The sequence below is a fragment of the Triticum dicoccoides genome, chromosome 3A (genome assembly GCF_002162155.2).
Source record: "Triticum dicoccoides isolate Atlit2015 ecotype Zavitan chromosome 3A, WEW_v2.0, whole genome shotgun sequence".
NCBI classification, from domain to species: domain Eukaryota; kingdom Viridiplantae; phylum Streptophyta; class Magnoliopsida; order Poales; family Poaceae; genus Triticum; species Triticum dicoccoides.
The window spans coordinates 27017439-27022908 of NC_041384.1; positions in this window are offsets into that span (position 1 = coordinate 27017439).

Below are 5470 nucleotides of genomic sequence, written 5' to 3' on the forward strand. Positions count from 1 at the left end.
AACTTGGCAGGGTTATGTTGCTCATATCGTGCGTATGGTATCTTGCATTCCTATGTCATTTGCTTAGTTTAGACATGCTTTGTGTGAATGCCACATGTTTAGTGTATAATTACCATATATGTGAATTATGCAGTGCCATCTTGTTGCAAGACATTATATATGTGAATTATGCAATGTTATCTTGTTGCAAGGCATTATGTATGTGAATTGTGCAATGCCATGCTATTTAGGCAAGCGTCATATATGTGAATTATATCATGCCATCCTTTTTTTGTATTTCTCATTGCTTTTGTCGACAATGTTTGTATATTCAACTGCTCTTCCTGTGCATCAGCCATTTGAATTGGTGATGGAGAAATATGGAGTGAAAACAAGGTCTTCAGAGCAGACAATGCTACCTGCTGAAGAAGATATCTTGCTGGTTACAGATAGATCTTTAGAGGAGGATTCAGAGGCAGATGACCAGTCCTATTATCCCCCTGAGGTGTATGCTCAAACTTGGCAGGCTTATATTACTCATATAATGCATATGTTGTATTGCGATGCTTAGTTTTTACATCATATACACAATATTGAATGTCATCTCCTTAGTTGACACATCATATATGCGATTGCCCTCTGCTCACTTCCTTAGTATATAAATCATATATTTGAATTATGTCATGCCATGATGTTTACATAGACAGCATGTATCTGAATTATGGCATGCCAACCCATTTTCTAAAGACATAATATAGTTATATCATATAATCATGTTTACATAGTCATCATATTTTAAATTATGTCATTCTATCTGTGAATTATATCATGCCAACATGTTTCCATCGACGGCATGTTTGTGATTTATGGCATGCCAACCACTTTAATAGACACATCGTATAGTTATATCATGTCATCCTGTTTACATAGTCATCATATTTTGAAGTATGTCATTCTATCCTGTTTAGTTAGCCATCATACATGTGAAATTGTGTCATGCTATCCTGTTTAATTAGCCATCATATATGTGAAATTATGTCCTGCTATTCTGTTTGCTTAGACAACATAAATGTGAATTATTTCATGCCCTGTTTTCTTCCCTACTATCCATTGCACCTGTCTATCTTACAATGTCTATACATTCAATTACTTTTCTTGTTTATCAGCCATTTCAATTGGAGGGAGTGATGGTAGTATCTGTGGGAGTAAAACACGGTCTTCAGAAAAGATCGTGCTACCTATCGATGCAGATAGAACCACGGTTGTACTTGCCCAAGAACCAGCCCCACCACACATAATCCACACTCATGCAGATTGTACCCCTACCGAGTTGGACAGAGAACCAGCTACACCCCTTCTAACCCCAACCCTAGTAGATAGACACCTAGTTCCCGTTGACACAACACCGTCTCCACCACAGAGCACCCAAACACGAGCAGTTAGTAAGGCAACTACAGTGCCCAAATCACGAGGACCACCACTTCGAATCCGAGGTCAACGCTTAAAGCAGAAGGAGAATTATTCTCAGGTCAGGTTCCGTAGCTATGGTTCATACTACTTTGCTCTTGCATCACTGTATTTACTGATACCAACTAATTTCAAAATTTAAAGGATGCAATTGAAACTCCAATGGCGCAACAGGTATGTTTTAAACCTGTTTCTTCAACGTGTTTGATTGTTTGCTGTTGTAACTTGCTCTATGTTGATTTCAGTTTCAATTGAATAAACAGTTATGTTCTCATGCCATGCACATTACAAGTGTTGTTATTACTGTGTAGTTTCCCACACTTATATTCTGTCTATGTTGCTTTGTCTTAAATAGATATGATTTGAACTGTATCTATCTTGATTTGGCAACATAAACTAGAATGATATAGACCATACAGTGACCATACTACATAGATATATGTGTGTTTCATGTTGTTATCCTGTCCACCTTACTACTGAACTGGTTTACCAAAATGAGTTTCATATACTACATCGTAAACCTGAGATGTGTTTGTTTGTTTCTCTTTTAGAACGCGGATAAAATATTAGAGAAGAATACCCTATTATGCAATGGTAAAGGAAGTACTGCAGATAAGGTTCAAGATAGTGAGACATCCCTGTTGGTCTTTGTCGGCATCAAAACTGGCGGATCTCGGGTAGGGGGTCCCGAACTGTGCGTCTAGGCCGGATGGTAACAGGAGGTAGGGGACACGATGTTTTACCCAGGTTCGGGCCCTCTTGATGGAGGTAAAACCCTACGTCCTGCTTGATTAATATTGATGATATCGGTAGTACAAGAGTAGATCTACCATGAGATCAGAGAGGCTAAACCCTAGAAGCTAGCCTATGGTATGATTGTATGTTGTGATTGTTGTCCTACGGACTAAAACCCTTCGGTTTATATAGACACCGGAGAGGGTTAGGGTTACACAAGGTCGGTTTCAAAGGAGGAGATATCCATATCCGTATTTCCTAGCTTGCCTTCCACGCCAAGTAGAGTCCCATCCGGACACGAGACTAAGTCTTCAATCTTGTATCTTCATAGTCTAACAGTCCGGCCAATGGAGAAAGTTTGGCTGTGCGGAGACCCCCTGATCCAGGACTCCCTCAGTAGCCCCTGAACCAGGCTTCAATGACGATGAGTCCGGTGCGCAGTATTTGTCTTCGGTATTGCAAGGCGGGTTCCTTCTCCGAAAACATCACAGAAGAACTTGAAAACGAGGATAGTGTCCGACCCTGCAAAATAAGTTCCACGTACCACCATAGAGAGAATAATATTTTCGCAGATCTAATTTCCTGGCTTGTTTCGGTAGCATGATGTTATGTCATGGCCTGATGATTATTTAAACCGTTCCCTTTAACCAGCCCCGCACATAACGCGAGGCGGTTTCTTGACACGTCTTGTCAAAGCAGATCGTGTTCCCCTAATTACGGGATTCTCATTAATGCGGTCGTGGGTAACCAAACAGTGTCTAGGACTCCTAGATTATAGCCAAGTCCTAAACGGCTATGGAGAGGACGCTTGATATTCACCCTCTTTATAAAGGGACAAGGTTTTCGCTTTTTCCCTCTCGTGCTCAATCGAACCCTTCCCCCGCCTCGAGTTCCAACACCCAAAGCCCAGGTTAGGTGCTCTGGATCTTCAATCATGTCCGAATCCAGCCTTCAAGGCCGATGGATGCCCTCCTCCGTGAAGGAAGAGGACATCAAGAAGTTGAGGGAGGCCAGATACCTGACCGCCGAGGTTTCACATTGGCTTCCTGCTCAAGGGCAGGTCGTCCCTACTCCTGAACCTAACGAGAACGTCGTGTTCGTCTCCCACTTCCTCCGAGGCCTGGGCCTCACTCTGGATCCCTTCGTGAGGGGTTTGATGTTCTATTACGGACTAGATTTCCATGATCTAGCTCCGGACTCCTTTCTGCACATCTCGACATTTATTGTTGTGTGTGAGGCCTTCCTCCGCATTACCCCTCACTTCGGCATGTGGCTCAAGACCTTTGAAGTGAAGCCGAAGATGATCGAGGGGCAACATGCAGCGTGCGGAGGTGCATCAATAGGAAAGATGGAAGGAGCTCCATGGCCGAAAGGTTCCTTTCTAGAGGTGTCCGAATTATGGTAGTGGGAGTGGTTTTACGTCACAGCTCCCAGAAGTGCCAAGTGGGCGGCTGCCCCTGTTTTCCGCTCGGGTCCCCCACCACGACTAATGTCATGGATTAGCAGAGGTCTGAGCTGGGGTCTAGCCAAGGACGTGCCGATACTGCAAAGACGCATTCGAGATCTCTTCGAGGGAGATTTTGATTTGGTAGTGGTAATACGAGTTATGCTGGTTCGTCAAGTCCAGCCTTGCAAACGCCGGCCCCTTCGCTTGTGGGAGTTCAACCCAGAAGGACCGTGTGCCATTCAAAGTTTCCTCGGCCTGACACACGAGGAGATGTACAAGTCATTCTTCGGACCTCAAATAGAGTGTCCGGATGCTACTGAGGATGTGGGCCTGAGCAGTAACCGCACCGCCGAACAAGTAAGAAATCCTCTAACCGAACACACCGCCTTTTATTCATCATGAAGTTATTTATGAGAGATCGCTCTTTGACCAGGACTGGCTAACAAAGACGAAGATGATTTGGTGTTCGGCCCCCCTCCCTGAGGGTTTGGAAAATCCGGTATTGGAAAAGATGATCGAGCTCGCACCTTACCCGGAGCCCTCGAAGGAAGATACAGGGGGGAATAATATGGGCGGAAGCGGGCCCCCATCGCTGCCAGTTCCAACCAAAGGAATGAGCGCCTCCTTAAAGGAGGATAACCGGGGGAGGAAGAGGACTGCTTCCGAGGATCCGGAAGCCGAGGCCTCCAAACGAGAGAAGAAGTCTCCAACAGAGGGTCCTGCCTCGGGGGGTGCTCTTGCCGCACAAAGTCCACGGGGGGATCAGCCCTCCAATGAGTCGTAAGTGATCCAAAAATAATTTAATAGTGAAGGTATACTATCTTTATTCTGGGAAAATAACCGCCGCATTAATCTTGCAGTTCGTGTCTTAGCCCTTCTCAGCTGAGCTCGTCTTCGGGGGATCTTCTTCCGGAGATGATGGAGAGCTAAATGCCTCCCCCGGACTCCTCCGCTCAAGGAGCGGGCGACCCCGAAGTGTCGTCACGGAGGGCCTCTCCGGATCCGGTGAGGCCAGAAGATAATCCCATAGATTCCCGAAGTCCCCAGCGTCCGGCTCCCGAAGAGAGCAAACGAAAGAGTCCGGCACCTTCTGGTATGCAGTCGGACGTTCTGAGGGAGATGTTAGGGCGAGCGGCCATCTCAGAAGAACACCGTACGCTGATGGGTATGGTGATGTAGAGAATTTCGTCCGCCAAAAGCGGATTACATGAAGCCTTTATGAGTCTACTGACAGGCTTTGAGGTACGTGAAATAATATGTGATAGTACCGCACATGTTAGGTGTGCCCTGTGCAGATAGTAGCCCCTAAGACTCTGGTTGTCATCGAGAACGGCGGCGAAAAGAGGATCATAGTCCCAGGCAATAACCAGACTGATTTTATGTGCAGGTGGTGGAAGCTCCGATGGCTAGCCGGACTAGTGAGTTTCCCGAATTAAAACGGCCACTGGATGCGGCAGACGCCGACATCGAGCTTGTTAATAAGCGGCTTGACGAATCACAGGGTAAGTAATGTTTTCTGGTGAATGTCACACAATAAGAGCAGCATGATGCCAATATCTTTAATATGTTGTGACTGCAGACGGAGCTGCCACCATGGAGACCCTTCGAGCGAAACTCGCCCGGGCCAAGGAACAAGAGAGGGTTAGTAATGTGGCTGCTTTGAAGGTGGTCGAAGAGTTAAGAGCCAAGAAGGCTGCCCATTGCGAAAGCAAAGAAAATATGGCCAAGATGGTCGTGGATTTAAAAGGCAGTGTCGACCGTTGCCAGTTCCTTGAAGAAGAAAACCGAGTGAAGGCAGCAGACCTTGAGAAGCCCACTATGGCGACCAAAGACAGTCGCTCT